General features: G+C 48.7%; 1 protein-coding gene across 9 annotated transcripts in view; it reads right to left on the bottom strand.

The window, feature by feature from the left end:
• Positions 1-17,118, bottom strand: part of LRIG2 (leucine rich repeats and immunoglobulin like domains 2) — a 151,959-nt gene that overhangs the window by 68,805 nt on the left and 66,036 nt on the right. For 4 of the 9 annotated variants that reach the window (XM_039536405.1, XM_039536406.1, XM_039536404.1 and 1 more), the window contains exon 22: positions 16,211-16,379. The exons of 1 other annotated variant lie outside the window; for it this stretch is intronic. The gene's annotated coding sequence lies outside the window, so the exon portion shown is untranslated. Of the gene's footprint in view, positions 1-14,525; positions 15,007-16,210; positions 16,380-17,118 lie in introns of those variants that run through there. 4 more of the 9 variants (XM_039536412.1, XM_039536413.1, XM_039536403.1 and 1 more) reach the window with 3 other exon arrangements.

Raw genomic sequence — 17,118 nt, 5'->3', positions numbered from 1 at the left:
TCACCTACTCCCTGTTTGCTTTGTGTAATGACATCCCTGGCTGGGACACTGCAGGGACCTGGAAGCAGGAGCTTCTGCTGCTTGAGCTAAAGGAGGTGGCAGCAGACTCATAAACCTCTATATGTGGCCTAGCCAACAGAGGGAGCCAGACAATGACTCACATGATGTCATATGGCTTACAGCTACTGCAGGAGGTGAAGCTTGAGTGACCTCCAAGGGCAGCCCCACACGGAGGGCACTGCAGTGACCCAACCTGGAGGTGACAAGGGCAAAGAGGGGAGAGGGAAGCGAGAAAGAACATCACTGCCAAGAGCAGATAAAGAACACTATGAGTGGCTGCTACTAACGACAGATCCAGGAGCAGCCCACAAGATGGGCTCTCTCTCCGGGAACATTCCTTTATCACCTCTGCTGTCCATTCACACCCCACGTCAATTCCATGGTATTCCTATTTGCATAAACCTCCTTGTATTAACAGCAGTGACAGAACAGTTGGCCATGAAAAACCCACTTCGGAAGCAGCAAAATCAACAAAGGAACAAGGTTTCTGGTCCTCCCGGAGTGAACATTACTTTCTACATTATGTCCACGGCAATGGGAGCATTATAAATTCTTAATGTACATAGCCAGCCTAAGTTTTAGTCAAGCAAGCTTTCATCTAGGCACAGGGAGAGTGTAGAGACCTCACTACCTAAGTGTGCTGAACAAGGGGCAGAGACAGTGCTATCAGCACTGCGGTAATTCTGCCAGAACGTCCACAGGGCTCAGGTACCTCGGAGGTAGGAGGAGACAGGCTGAGTTTTAAGATTTATTGTGATGAGGGTCTGCCCAGCATACAGCCATCTCCTCTGATGCTGGGGCACACACGCAGGGCTCTAGGACATTTGTGGAATTAAATGTAAAAATAGAAACTAAGACAGGCCTCTCTATAAAGGCTGATCCCAATCTCCGGAAATGGAATTGAATTCTGCATAGTAGCCTTTGTCACAGGTGGCACGGGGGTCATTACTTAGTCCTCCAGGAAGAATACAAATATTTCAGGTCAAGGAGAAACTACATACTGCATAAAAATCATAAAGTGCATCCCGGGAGGTGAGGAGGGAGGGAAAAGGAGAAAAATTTTAAAGATGATTTAAGAAGGAAATCCTACAAGCACCCTTAGGGCAGCTACGTGTGAGTGCGTGTTTTCTAGAACTTCTCATCTAAACCCCACAAGTGCAAACCTTAAGTCTTTCTTTCAACAGTTTGCAAATACCTTGCATATATATGCACACCTGCCCCTGGAAATTTCCACTACATGCATCCGACGAAGTGGGTATTCACCCACGGAAGCTCATGCTCCAATACGTCTGTTAGTCTATAAGGTGCTACAGGACTCTTTGCTGCTTTTGCAAATACCTTGACTATCCCCTTTTGATTATTTTTGAAATCCTTCCAGAATTCTAATTAGCCCTTAAGTATTCTCTAACCATTTAGCAATATTCAAAAAGACTAAGATACTCTGTTCACACTTTCCCAGCAAACTTCCTGATATTAGCTCATAGCACCTTCCTGACTGATAATTGCTTGCAATAATGGCAGCTAATTCTTCACAAATGAAAATCTCCTGATTAAGACCCATTCAGAGATCACAGGCAAAAAGAGATCCAGCATCATCAAGTTTCCTTCATAGGGAGCTTCTGCCAAACAAACCCAAATCCTCAAAGGTCTGCCGCTACCTAACTGTGCTGCCACTTAAGAGCCACCCAATCTACCATCTGACCAGCTAGGCATCTTTTCCCAAGCATTGCACACGTCCTGTGGATCAGCCATGAAACACCTGGATAGCAGAAGAATCTCCTGAGCTACAGCGCACAAGGGGTATGTTGTGGGGACAGGAATTCCAAAGCAAACTGCAGTGTCTACTGGGTTTATTAACCTGTCAGCACTGTGAATGCTCTGACTGCAGATCTTTTCTGTGTGGTTTGTTACAGGAGTGCTCTGTATCTGTACATATATAAACAGCCAACCTGCCACTGGATGGCTCTCGAGAATATAGAGCACAGTGCCTGGGTTTTGCAGGACCAGTAAAATGCATGGTTGATGTGCACTGCAAATAACTTCCTCCAGCTGCTATTTACACCAGCTCTTACTCTGGTTTTTAAGTCAGAGTCACGGCAGAGGGAGGCATCGCAACACTCCGGACACTTTCCTTTTTATTGTCCTGTTGGGTTGATCACAGCTCAAGCCATCAGGACCATTCCTGTGTCTTGTACTGCAGAAGAGTTATTACATTCCCTGCAGGCACATCTCTAATCATAGACACCATAGGTAAAATCTCGCCCTACTGAATCAATGGGAGTTCTACCACTGACATCAGTGGAGCCAGGATTTCACCCCATAACCGTATGGGGGGCTGTGTCTACCCTTCCCTCACCTTTTACTCTCTACGGCATCCCCATCAGCACAGCAGCTTTTCATCCAGGGCCATTCCAACTCTCAACCCTTGATTCCAGCACCCCAGGGCCTTCTTTGAGGAAGGGGTGTAAGAACAGTTCTGCTCCCTCTTGGACCTGCCGAACACAGGACTGGATTTCCCCATGCAGAATAGCAGTGGGAGGCAGAAGCTGTGCAATCCAAACTGCCTCTCATGTTGTGCTACTGGGCTAGACCACACAGGAACGATGCTGCTTTAATGCTGTCACGTGGCGCTGATTACAGGAGTCAGCAGCAGTTGTCCCCAGGAAGGCAGCATGTTATATAGGATGGTTTTCTTGGACATATGCTGGTAGGGTGACCAGATGTCCCAATTTTATAGGGACAGTCCCAATTTTTGGGTCTTTTTCTTATATAGGCTCCTATTACCCCTGCATCCTCATCCTGATTTTTCACATTCGCTGTCTGGTCACCCTATATACTGGTAATAAACATCTGCTTTGCTTGAATCTGCCTCTAAGAGGCTACGGGGGTCAGATAGCTGGGGTTTGGAGCCAAGCTTGTTACCTAGCTGGAAATGCCGCCTAGAGAAGACATGCATGAGATTGGCCTCTCTTCCCCTTTCAGGCAGAGACTTCACCCTGTGCAGAGCTCTCAGCCCAGTTCTCCAGCCTGGGGGAAGAGGTCCCTGTCTCTAGGGTTTTGGCAATTAGGAATTACATTTAAAGCCCAGTTACCAGAGTTGGGAATTTCTCAGGACTTTGGAAGAGAGTTTGAGATACAAGCTCTAGCTTTGCACTCTTCTCCTCTGCATTCAGACAGACACAATCTTTATGTTCATAATAAAGCCTCTGGCTGATTTGTGCTTATGGGAGAAGTGCATAGAATTTGTTGTGCAATATAACAAATAAAAAATTTATAAAGCAATCCAAGAGGTGGTGATCTCAGCACCGCTGCCACTTGTTACCTGGCTGCATAAGAGCAGGAGCAGCTGCAGCTCTGATGTTTGCTCCAGCCCTGATTCACACGCTGGTTTTATTTATGGGATGCATTATTTACTGCCTTGACATGCAGCTAATTTAAAAATCAGATTTATCAGCAAAGCACACTGTTCCCTTGCCACGCCAGGGAGCATCACGTTCAGCAGAATGTTTCCAGAGCAGGAATGCTGAATAGGCAGATTCTATCCCAGTCCGCCACTATTTGGCATTGAAATCAGACTAAATATAGATTGTATCTGAGTCAGAATAGGCAAGGCTGGTACAAAAATCAGGCACATGCACTGGCTAGAAGGGGACCTGCACTGCTCCGCCCCCTCTGCTCCTACACTGGATCTGAAGGAAATTCTCGTTAAAAAATTAAAATGTGATGTTTGGAGAAGAGTCGCCTGTCTGCTCAGTGAGACCCCCCTCTGCCCGTTGCTAATCGGGAACGTCCAGGACAGCTGTGCGCCTGGGGCAGCTATGCCCTCCTGCTGCTCATGCCACTATGGCTATGCTCCACCTTTAGAGTGCTAACTCAATCACAGCTAGTGTGGCCATGTCTCCTTGAGCTGGGAACGCCACCTCTCAGTGCAGACACACCGGAGCTTTGCCCCAACCCTGGCAGGGAAAGGGTAGATCACAAGCTCCCACATTCTCCTGTTCCTTTCAGCTGCTTGCAAGCTCAGAAGAATGTACCATCTTTGCACTAGAGCTCATCACAAGTGGGGAGAAACAGAGGTCAATATTCTTGGCATCTCCTCAGTGGCTTTATGTGATATGGACACTCTTTGGCAAAAAATCAGAGGCCAAGGACTGAATGTGAATTCCCTTCTCAGTGCCAGCAATGGTGGGGTGGAATGGAGGGATGTAATGGGGCCATGCTGCACAGGGACTGCCATGCCCACCAGTTGCTTTTGCTGCATAGTCAGTATCCAGGGAATTCAGTCCAACCCTTTCACCAGCACCCACTGCGCTACTCTGCCCCCTACAACACACACGTGTCGTTTAATCCATTTCTCTCCAAGGCAGGAAATGCAGCGGGCACAAGGGAGAACCTTGAAAAGTCAGAGGAATACTCCTCTGCAGAGACTCCAGGGGAACAGGACACTCTCTAGCAGGTTCTGTTATATTCCTCCCCGCTGAGGCTCCCTGGCACGACGGTGACAAGAGAATCTGTACATAAATAAGTACATGGACTTGATTTCTGCTGCTATTGGAATGGAAGATTCATGACCCAGAATGCAGAGTTACAGCAAAGAGAGGGGTTCTGTTGAACTGGAAGAAATAAGATTAATTTGTAACATCTCAGAGAAGTATCACACTCAGACTGGAGCTTCCGAGTATATTAACACTCATTTAACCGAGGAGTCCTAGTAAAGGCAGCCGGAAGGCTTAGATGTGTGATGTTTATGACTTAGAAGGGATTTCCCTAACATAGGAACCAATTCCACATTAACACACAGCATAAGCCTTGAATATTCAGGCATCAGAATGCTGCAAAAGCCCCAACAGATGTTCTAGCATATCAGTGTGTGGAGATTTGAAAATATGGTTCCTGTTTGTGTCTGAATTCTGGTAAAACCGGCAGACCCCAAGTGTGATCAGGGACCCTTGGGGCTAGCAACGTACACACAGGGACTATGAGACAGGCCCTGCCCCAAAGAGCTTACAGTTTCAACAGGCAAACCGGACAAAGGGCGGGAGGGGAAACCGAAGCAGAGAGAGGGGACATGACTTGCCCAAGGTCACCCACCAGGTCAGTGGCAGAACTGAATCCAGCTCTCCTGAGTCCTGCTTCAGTGCCCCTTCCATTAGGGCACGCTGCCTCCTGTGTGCCCTAAAGGAAACCAAATGACAAGTCTAATACAAAAGTGAATCGCATTTGGGAGGAGTTTACAACATGGTTAAAGTCAGTTACGGGGACAGATTGCCTGCTAAGGATTGATAGCTATGCTAACATGCTGGATGTAAGTTTCCCCCTTCCTCATTACAAAGGAGAGCTTGTCACCAGGCCCTCTGGCTCCTTTCCCCATGGGCCCAGAGTATAACAGATCTCCCCACCCTCTATTTGTGTGTTGGGGGGAAAGGCAACACTTCATATTTCCCCATTGGGACCCAAACTCTGCCCTTTGTCCCTAATGGCTGTGATGACAGGACCCCCACACAGAGGGTTTCTATGCACAGCTGCCATCAGCTCCGAGGGAAGAGAGGGATAAGCAGTGGGAAGGTGAGCTGCCCATTAACCACAGCAATTGGCTATTAAGAGAGGGAAGACAGACATTAATGATGCACTTGGATGACGTCGGTCAGTTGTGCAGAAGGCTGTAGCAGGGAGTTGTTTATATACATCCATGCCACACAGGGAGGGCCCTACCAAATTCACGGCCACGAAAAACACGTCACGGACCATGAAATCTGGTCTCCCTCCTGTGAAATGTGGTCTTGTGTGCTTTTACCCTATACTATACGGATTTCATGGGGGAGACCAGCGTTTCTCAAATTGGGAGTCCTGACCCAAAAGGGAGTTGCGTGGGGGTGGGGTGGGGGTTGCAGTATTGCCATCCTTACTTCTATGCTGCCTTCAGAGCTGGGTGGCTGGAGAGTGGTGGATGTTGGCCCAGCACCCAGTTCTGAAGGCAGCACCCCACCAGCAGCAGTGCAGAAGTAAAGGTGGCAATACCTTCCCCTGCCACCCTTACTTCTGTGCTGCTGCCTTCAGAGGTGGGCGGTTGGAGAGTGGTGGCTGCTGACTGAGGGCCCGGCTCTGCAGGCAGCAGTGCAAAGTAAGGGTGGCAATACCACACCATTCCATCCTTACTTCTGTGCTGCTGCTCTGCCCTCAGAGCTGGGCTTCTGGCCAGCAGCTGCCACTTTCCAGTTGGCCAGCTCTGAAGGCAGTGCCGCTGCCAGCAGCAGCGCAGAAGTAAGGGTAGCAGTATCGCAACCCCCCCCCCCACACACACAATAACCTTGCGGACCTGCCCCCACAACTCCCCTAAAATTACAACACTGTAAAATTTCAGATTTTAATAACTGAAATCATTAAATTTATGATTTTTAAACTCCTATGTCTGTGAAATGGACAAAAATGGACCATGAGTTTGGCAGGGCCCTACACCAGCTTCCCCCATCACCAAGATTCATCTGTTTCATCCCCCTAACACACAGGACCAGCTCAGAGCCCAACAATTCCTATTTAACAGTAGGTGGTTCCCCTTTCTCCACCTCACATGACAAACCTACCAGCAAACACTTCAGAAACTGCTAATATGTTTCCTGTACTTAATGCGTTATCAGTAGATACAACATCCTTCAACTGAACAGCCCTGGAGGTATTGTTTTAGTGCCAAGAGGTTTTAGTATGCAGCAGGGAGCGTCAGCCATTCTAGAAAAGGGGCCACTCTGCATAAAGAGTTGAATGCAATCAGAGCTCATCAAGAGATATCCAAATCTATCTAGCAACTGGGGTGCCATCTCCCCTCTTCCTTTCCCCATCTGCTGTCCCTCCCCTCACCCCAATTCTTTTCTCACTCATACATGAATCCTTTTCCTCATTAATCTTTCTGGCTTAAAAATAGAAGCAGCGTAATCGGATTGGAGCAGGAGCCATTCTTGCTGTGGGCCCCTTCTCTTCCCCAAAGATTTGCTGACTGCCTCCTTTCATGCTGCCATCTGTTGTGTACCAGGCAGATGCATTCAACCACCAATAAAAGATGAAGAGGATTAAAAAAAAATAAACTAGGCAAACAAACATCTGCTGGCTGACAAACCTGCAGCCTCCACTGACGCCAAATGCTGGTGATGGGCATCGGCTGGAAAATTGGAAAAGGAAAGTCATGCAGCTTGGCCATACACACCCCTGACCAGCTCCAGGGAGAGCCACTCACTGGGCAGGATGCGAGGAGCAGAACACAAGCCTGAGATCCCACCCACAAAGGGACAAGGTTTTAGCAATGCATCACTTGCTGCAGAGCGGTGCCCAGCCTGGAGTAACTGAGCCCATTTTCCTCCTCTGTACCAGCCAGTTCCAGCCTGTGGCGGTGCCAGGGCTTCTGCAAAATCCAGAGTTGCTCCACACCGGTTAGAGGGCATGCAGCAGAACAGGAGGCACATGCAAGCAGGGACTCTAGTAGTAACTACAAATGGACCCTAATGGTGAGCTCGGCTGTGAAAAATGAGGGAAAGGCTGAAAAATGTCACAGCACATGGTGATAGGAAAAGGTGCAAAACGAAGACTGAATTAGTCCAAACACAAAGGTCTGCTGATATAATTCAAGGGTGATGTTCAAATCATGCCTGCTAAATCAGAGCAGTGTGGGACCGGAAATCAATGAGCCCAAATTTCTGTGTCAGAAATTAGGCCCAACCAGTGGACAAAATAATGAGGGAAAGGGATATTGCACCCAGCACTTCCATCTGGGGCCCCTAAAAAGAGACTTTTTGGGGAGGGGGGAAAATATGGATGGGCAGCGGAGGCGAAGCAAAGGGTAAAGTCAGCTGACTGAAAGAGGAGAGAAGGAGCGACTGCATCCCCACTATCTCCTGGGCCCCCCTCCTAATCCAGAGAGAGGTCCTGACTAGATTGGGCCAGAGAGTGGGGCCTGGATGACATCACCACCTCCACCAGCTCCAGCTAAATCCTATACACCACTGGGAATGCGAGACTGCCTCCCTATGTGTCCTTTTCCTTCCCTACTCTATTTCTTCTTTCCTATCCCTCCCATCTTTGGTTAGGTCTAAGAAGAGTCTGGCTTAGCTGGCCAAGAGAGCATACTTTGCAACACTGCTCTGAGACAGTACAAGCTTGCCAGGCTGTAGAGAGTCTGATCATACCGTGGGCTGGGCTTGTGTTTCTCCAGCAGTGAGGCTGCAAATGAGAGTGAACACCAGTGACAGACGCTGCATTTTCTACCTTTGCTGTCTCCCCCTTTTTTGTGTGGGGGGGTTTGCCTTGTTCTTTGTTCTAGTAAAGGGCACTGGCCTTTAACAGCAACAGTGACAGCTCCAGCCCATCTCAACGAACTTCTTCTCTTTCCCCCAAAAGGACCGTTCTTACGCTCTGAGACACTGTCAAACAAAGGGAGTTTTCCTTCTCAAGACTCCCTCCAGCTAGAGGGAAAGGGAACAGGGGATGTTATTGTTAGAACAAAAGCCTAATTTAATACTTTACCTTTCAAACGCTGTAACGTCTTCCTTCTCTTCTGCATCTTTAACAGAAGGCTAAAAAGATCCTAAGCAGGCTGAGGTCTCTGTATCCCAAACCCTGAACCTTGTTTAAACACAATTTAATGTTGGGACAGTTACAGGGATACCTTTGACTCTTTGGGCCCTTTATTCTATCCGAATTAATACAGGCAGACCCAGCTAGGTCTAGGCACACAGGCTTGAATTTCCAGTACTGGATGATGGACAGACGCATGCTGCACATGCTTGTATGCAGTTGGGAGCTACCAAGTCAGGGACAGCAACAGTTACTAGACCTACTGGCAAGTACCGGCCTGGAACCTGGCACTTCAGAACCAAACAAAAGCAGTGGGCGTGGAGCAGATGCTCTGTCCCAATATTAAGCCCCAGCACAGACGAGCTTTCTGGCCCCCAGAGGCTGGACACGGCCCGCAGCATGCTCCCACCAAACAGGTTGTCATTGGTTGCGGGTCTTGAACCTGAAGCCCAATGAACAGCCCCAGCAAGACCGTCTGTGGGGCGCCCTGCCTCCTTCACGTCTCTGCTGAGCGAGTAGCAAGCAGCTCTTGTGCCTGTCTGCACGCGGGTCTGTCACACAGGAAAGGGTGCACATGGCTCAGGCGTGGCCCTCACTCCGAGGCGGCGGAAGCGTTCGCCAGTCTCCTCACCCTGCTTGCCTTTTGCATCACAGCGTGTGTTCGCTGACTAGGCAGAGCAGCTTGAACATGGGCACAGGGAAAGGGGTCTGCGGAGTTCTGATCCCAGCTCTAGCACTGACTGCCTGTGACCTGGGCTTAATCACTGCCTCTTGCTGTGCCTCACATACTCCACCTGTAAATCGGAGACAGCGATGGCCCACCCTGCTGGGAGGTATAACTATCCCCCCCCCCCCGCCTGCACACACCTCCCCGAGGGGCAGGATAGAGTCTTTTACACAGTGATTAAAGTAAGGGGTGAAACAGGAGGGCAGATCCCGCTGCACCAGGCTAGGAGGAGCTGGAGTTGTGTGGGTGTTTACACAGGCTCAAGCCAAGTAAGGGAGGAGCTGTGGGGGTGAAGCTTAACCCCTGCTTTCAGATCACATCCCCAGGAGCTGTTACTGCTAACAGGGGGGCTCACCGCAGCCAGTCTCCATCTCTCCCCAGGTCTCCCGGCTGGTGCTTGCAAAAGGCAGTTTCCCGCTGGCTCGAACTGGCCTGTGCCTTGCACTGCACCCTGCGCGCACAGCACCACATCCTCTCTGCCAGCACAAGGGGCTTGGGTTAACGCTTCCTTACCCGAGACAGGAATAAAACCCTCTTCCCTACAAGCCCCCTTGAATCAACCAGCACGGCAGCTCCATTAAACCAGCCAACACCAGCTCCAGACCATGCTGTAGATACAACACAGCTTGTGCTCCCTTTGAAATGGATCTCATTAAAGGGTCCCTGACAGAGTCACCATAGCGAGGAAATCAATGCCTCTCAGCAAGATGCCCAGCTCTGATTGCTACCCTGCTAGTCATGCCCACCACCCAGTCTGCGTTAGCCTGAAAGGATCTGAATGAAACCGCAACAATGGAGTCCTGACCTGTTCGAGTCCAAACATTTAAAATCTCTCTCTGCCAGGAGAGAGAGAGGGACAGCACGTCTGAAAAGGAGTCGAGGAGGAGGTGAGAATCTGATACTGTCTTATTCCATTCAGCTCGGTGTCCGGAGTGGAAGGCTCACATCAGGGGAGTCTGCACAGCCCAACAGTGGGGATTTATTTTCTTTTACATTTCAAAGAAAACATCCAGGCTACAGTCCTCACTGGAGACTCTTAGGCTAATTGTCAAGCTTTTGCAAGCTAGCAGCTTTGGGAATGAGAAGAGACAAGCCTCAGAGCACTGCAGCTATTTGCATTTCCACTTTCCCCCTGCCCTAGCCCTAAGGCACAGGAGACTGGCGAGTGGGAATGCTCAAAGCACTCTGGACTCAAGGGACAGACTGAGGACATTACTTCAACAGCTCCAAAGCCCGGGGGCACGATGGGAAGGTTGGCTGCAGAATCTCCAGTAAGGGCTCGGTCCAGAAGTCTCCCAGCACCCTCAGACTCAGACTGCAGGCACACTGGGGTAAGCCATGGAACCCCGCGTGCTGAGGAACACAGCTTTGCTTTAAATCTCTCTAGGCTCTTTTCATTCTGTGTTGTTTAAAGACATTTGGGCTCTGATTTCCAGATGTGCTGAGCACACGCAGCTCCCACTGACTGCACCTGAATTCCAAGTGGCCAGGCCCTGCAGGGGCACAGGCTGCTATTGCTGCATGCTGGCTCCAATACTCCCAACATCAAGGACTGGGCTCTGGGCATTACACCTCTACCCCGATATAACGCTGTCTGTGGGAGCCAACAAATCTTAACGTGTTATAGGTGTAACTGCGTTATATTGAACTTGCTTTGATCCGCTGGAGTGCGCAGCCCCCCCCCCCCGGAGCGCTGCTTTACTGCATTATATCCGAATTCATGTTATATTGGGCCGCGTTATATCGGGATAGAGGTGTATTTTGCCTGGGATCATACAGGGCACCCTCAAAAGGAAACCAGGGTAGCTATCAATGTCCTTATGGAAGGATGGGGAGCACAACACAGCCCCATGCCCACCAAAAGCCAAACAGCTACGTGTCACCAGCTCCTCATCCTCAGCTCCTCATCCTCAGCCAACCTGCAGTGACCCGTAGCCCAGTTCCTGCCGGTCCTGTCCATCACGTGTCTTATTGTTGCAGCTGGAAAGATTCCTTCTGCTATCAATGCCACCTCACTTGTCTTCTGCTAGCCTGAGATTTCTTGACCTGTACTCAGGATGGGGCGTGGAACTGGGGTGATTTACCCCAGTAGCCTTTTCCAGACAACTGCTCATCCATACTTACTGGCTGAGGTAAGCATGGTGTCATCACATCCAAGACAGTCCGTTCAGACTGGCTGCATTATTCATATTCAAGGTCACACTGATGCATCTAATTGCACTGAATCAAACTGAAAACTGAAGTGCCAAGTGCAATTTAAACTATTACTGTGAGTTCCTCTTGGCTAATTCACCTTCTTCAGCACTGATGAAGAAAAATAAATCAGCATCATCGTTCAATCCCAAGCAAAATCTAGTGCATTGTGCAGAGGCAGGCACAGCAAGGTGGGTCCGTGTGAACAACTGCAGAGAGCAGGGACTGTTGGACATACGCAAGGTGCAGCACCCACCCTTCCTCCCCAAGTAGCCATGTGATCTCCCCCCCACTGTGATACCACTTCAAGTCAGGAGTGGACAATACATTGCTGTTCATCAATTCCCTGCAATAATTCCCACCCTGTGGCGGCACCTTCCAAGTCTGAGGGAAGGGATGGCACCGGCCCTGGGAGCTCACAGTCAGAGGTCAGGGCAGGAAACAACGCAAGGGGATTTACTCTAGAAGCCAGCAAGACCCACTCCGGGCAGCAAGTCAGTAGTAGGGGTCTGCAACAGAGACTTATACGTACTCCAAGAAAGAGCCTTGTGGCAAGCTTAGGGAGGCCGTGCCACGCCGTGCCTCACCTCACGAGTTATGGCTGGCATTGCAGCAGTGCCTAACAGCTCCGAATCCGGACCCCACTGCACACAACACACACAGTGCAATAGGCCCTGCCCTGGAGAGCTTCCATCTTTTCTAAACACCTGGAATGGCATCTCTGCCCCCAGTCAAGGGAGATCGCCTCCATGCTCAGGGCCGACAGAAACTTGCAAGGAGGAGGCCAACACAAGTCGGGGGGCGGGCAGTGGCCTTGGAGGCGAAGTGGCTTTGCTTCTCCCCCTTTGGGCATTTGCAGTCCTGGTTCACTTGTGGACTGGGTGGTTTTGTTCCTACTCGCTACTTCACTGGTGACATCTGGCCCCTTCTGTTTAGTTTCATAGATCCATAGGCCAGAAGGGACCATTGTGATCTCCTGGGCTGAGAAACTCCCCCAGCAGATCTGTCAGTGAAACCCTCAGTTAAAAATGATAATGACGATTCCATCATTCTGAAAAGGTGATGACATCAGCCAGCCCAATTTGCTTGCAGAAATGTGAGTAGCAGCTCCCAGCTCCCTTCTATCCAGCTGCTTTGCTGTAAAATACCACACTGAGAAAGCACCAGAAACTTTGGGTGCTGTGAGATGAAGGTGAGATAATGAGAAGAGGAGACAGATGGGAAGGGATTTTTTCTGTTCCTTCCCCCCTGCCCACCCCCTTTTCTCCACTGTCTGAGCTGCTTCACTTTGTGTGTAACGGGAAGGAGATTTTATGATGTTTCCTTGGCATTCTAGGGCCTGTATCGATTTCTTTATAATTGCATAAAGTCTAAATTGCATGATTCATGATCCCATAGTCTCTTCTGCACCAGATGGGAATTTCATAGAACTCCCATCACAACTTTGAAAAAAGTGTACGATATGAATTGTTTAATGCATTAAGTGTCTAGGACAGAAACACGAGCAAGGGCAGAACAAGCAAAGGCTAGAGTGGAATGGATCCACACATCGGCCTCTGAGTCCGAAGCCATTCCTAAGCTCAGTGCCATCATTCACAGAGCATCGCTGCCATTGCTGGTGCCTGAGAAGGTCCATCTCAGATGGACAGATCATGTTTCTCCAGCTCTTGAGTTTACTAAAAGAGAGCTGGAACTCTTAAGAATTCTCTCAAGAGATTTCCAATCCTCCTTCTTGAGCTGAAAAGCACAAACAACAGGCTCTCTCCTAGCACACCAGCCCTTCCTCTGCTGTTTGAAGCCAGACCATGCTGTGAATACTTAACCTTCAGAGAATGGTTCCTCTGTTATTTTAGATGACCTGTCCCCAGCCACTACACTGGGACCAACCGAGAGTCTTCAGGGCAGAAATGTGGACAAAAACATATAAATGACCTTAACAGCAACAACCCAAAGCCTTCTGAACATACAAATTAAAGTTAGCAGAGACCCTCTTCTGGCTGACCCATTCGCATTCTAGCAGGAATTTGTACAGTGCTTGTCACAGTGGTTGTAGGTGCCACTTCACACAGTCTGGATTGGGAACAGTGAACCCCAAAGCAATAAATGAACATAGGGAGCAAATTCATCATGACCCCAGCCTCCTGCACTGGAACCCAACGGGCAGACACAGAGACACATCAGCAATTTCAGAGTGCTTAGAGCTGACTCTGGGCGGGGGTGGAGAGTCTTACAATGCATTATAGATATGGCAAGGTTTGGGCTAAGCCAGGTTTCCAGTGGGGACTAATTCCAGAAGGAAAGGCCTCCTGCTGAGAACACTCTAATCTCTCTCATCTCCCCGTTTACAGTGCCATGCCTTTCACCACCTGTTTAAACACCAGCAGCATGATAACCATGTTCAGTACAATTTAAATGCATCAGCTCCGATGGCAAATATTTCCCTTTGCTGCATCCTTCACTGCCTGTGGCTGGCTAACAGGTGCTATTACCCCAACCTGAGCTGGTCGTGGCTTGGTCATCTCTTGCAGGAGTCGTCCTTCTTGATGCAGAGCCAAATTCCCCAGCAGGGGAAGATTGTCACACTGCCCAGAATCAGCAAATCAGGGTCACCAACTTATTTGCCTGACCCCTCCCATGTGGTGCTCAGGGCAGAGGGAGAGGCACACAACCCGCACAGTGCACACAGCTGGTGTTTGGGGTACCTGCACCGAAGCCTGCTTTGCAGTCAGAACTGCTGCAGTGCGGTGAGTCCATGGCCAGAGGATTGACCTGGATAAGCAGCAGAGTCACATTCTCCCAGAGCAGCATTTTCTTAATAATAGAAGGCAATTTCCCCATACAGGGGCTGGAGATGTGGCCATTCACTCTCTTCAGCTGCTGCTGACAGGATGGGAAGGAGCTTTAATAAGATGCGATTTGACAGTAACACAAAAACAACAACATTAAGGAAAGAATAATGGCAAAGGCAGCTGTCAAAAACTTCCTGTTCTGTGACAGTGAGAGTGAAATCAGAGCTGTCAAGCTTAAGTAGTGGAGTGAAGGGCAGCCAAAAGGAAAGACCAGACCATGCAGGAAAGGCCAGGTACTACCAACTGCAAGGAAGAGGAGAGCACTTACGATTCCTGTTCCCTCTAGCATGGCAGCATTAGTAGCATGAGACACCGCAGGAGAATTCCACTGGAAATCTCTCCCTGCTGACTATTAAACCTGAAAATCTTCCCATCAAACACCCTTCACATCTCTAGTGCCTCCGCCTCCAAGGATCCAAAGGGATGTTCCAAGGATATACGTGCGGTGCCACTGAAACGCAGTCAGCTCTGGAGTAGATGAGTAGCAGTCAGACAGCACAAGCATTATATTGTGCAGGGAACAGGTGCTCCATAGCTCAGCCTCCTGAGCAAATGTCACTACCTGGTGAGGTAAGAGTGAACAGAGGAACAGTGAATCCACAGCAGCGGCGCATGAATCTGGAGAGAGAGCCTTGTTAACAGAAGCAGCAAAGAATCCTGTGGCACCTTATAGACTAACAGACATTTTGCAGCATGAGCTTTCGTGGGTGAATACCCACTTCTTCAGATGCAAGCAGTGGCATCCTTGTTAACAGAGGGACTGGACATTTATATAGATCATACCAATATCCGGAGACTGAGTTGTAACAGTTAATGTTTGAAAACTTTTTGGAAAAGCTGTAACACCTCATGCTTCCGGGGTTAAGAATCTCTGATTACTAAGGATGAGGAGGATACCTTAATTCCACAACTCCCCACTCTACAGTTCGTGCACCTTCCTCTGGAGCATCTGGTGCTTTCGCCATCTGAAACAGGCTACTGGGCTCGGGTCTGACCCAGTCTGGCTACCACTTCAATCCTCTCACCTCGTCCAAATTCCTGGAGCAGAGCAGCCCTAAATTCTGTGCCTCTGGCCCATTGTCAGTTTCACCCAAGTAGACGTTGGATCTTGAGCAACAGCATTTGGGAGGAGAGCAGCTTTTGCTGGTATGTGTTTGAAGCACCACAGGTATTGGGGCCTCATTAGCCATTTCTTGGTACGCTGGGGCTCCTAATGGGTGTGGCTTGAAGCCATACGCCTAAGAAAGTCCAGCGCTCAGGTTCCTGATCACTCTGCATCCCACATGCACCTTGCTACCAGCTAAGGACGAAGGGACAGAGAAGCCGTTACAGTTGAAAGAGCTTCCGCAGCAGTAGCATTTGCTACCAGATCAGTTGAAGGAGTCAGCACTTCCCACCTGCTTCACTGGACACTGGAAGGACGGAGAAAGCGTGGGATGAAAGAAGAGGTTGGGGGAGGGTGTGATGTCAACTAAGACAACTAAGGCCTTGAAACTGGGGTATCACCATGGCTGGTGATTACACATGGAACATGCTTCTCCTCCCACAGAATCTCTCTCGAGATCAGATTATTACTAAGTAAAATCTGTTTATTCACATTTGAATATCGGTGACATCTCTGCAGAATTTTTGGAAACCTTCTTGACCCAATCGGTAGCTTCAAGCACTCAACAGCTGACCTCCCAGTGGCCTACCACACATCATCTATCCATGTCCCTCACTGATGGTCCCCTACAGTCGTCCCCTGCCACCGTTCCTTCCACGATAACTTTCTCAAGGAAGTTATTTCCCTCTCTCTGTCTGATGTGACTAAAGTTTGTACCTGTTGATTCCTGACAGCAGGGTCTGCTTCTCTCCAATAATATTTCTAACAAGCGTTTTCTCTTCCATCCAGGCGATACGCAAGAGTCTTCACCAGCACTACATCTCCAAAGCTTCAATTTTCTTCTTGCCATCAGCATTGGTTTCCCATGACTCACATCCATGAAATGCTATAGAAAAAATTAAGTTTACCAGTCAAATCTTTGTACGTTTTTAGAAGTCATGGCTTTTCCAAACTTTCGCAAGGGAAGCCATCATTGAGCAAGCTATCTCTTGTCTTCTACAAAGGGATCTCACTAAACTGGGTGACTGGGCAATAAAATAGCTGATGAAATTCAGTGTTGATAAATGCAAAGTAATGCACATTGGAAAACAATCCCAACTAGACACACAAAATAATGGAGTCTAAATTAGCTGTTAGGACTCAAGAGAGATCTTGGAGTCACTGTAAATAGTTCTCTGAAAACATCCACTCAATGTGCAACGGCAGTCAAAAAAGCAAACAATGTTGGGAATCAGTAGGAAAGGGATAGATAAGAAGACAGATAATATCATATTGACTCCATATAAATCCATGATACGCCCACATCCAGAATACTGCTTGCAGATGTGATCACCCCATCTCAAAAAAAGATATATTGGAATTGGAAAAGAATCAGAAAAGCACAACAAAAATTATTAGCGGCATGGAACAGCTTCTGTATGAGGAGAGATTAATAAGACTGGAACTTTTCAGCTTGGAAAAGAGACGACTAAGGAGCAATATGATAGAGGTCTATAAAATCACGATGGGTCTAGAGAAAGTAAATAAGTTGTTATTTACTTTTTCATAACACAAGAACTAGGGGTCACCAAATGAAATTAACAGGCAGCAGGTTTAAAACAAAAGGCATTATTTCTTCACACAAT

Source organism: Mauremys reevesii, linkage group 4, assembly GCF_016161935.1.
Source record: "Mauremys reevesii isolate NIE-2019 linkage group 4, ASM1616193v1, whole genome shotgun sequence".
In the NCBI taxonomy this organism is placed as follows: Eukaryota; Metazoa; Chordata; order Testudines; family Geoemydidae; genus Mauremys; species Mauremys reevesii.
The sequence above is the reverse complement of the archived record's forward strand: the minus strand, read 5'-3'. Positions and strand labels throughout refer to the sequence as shown.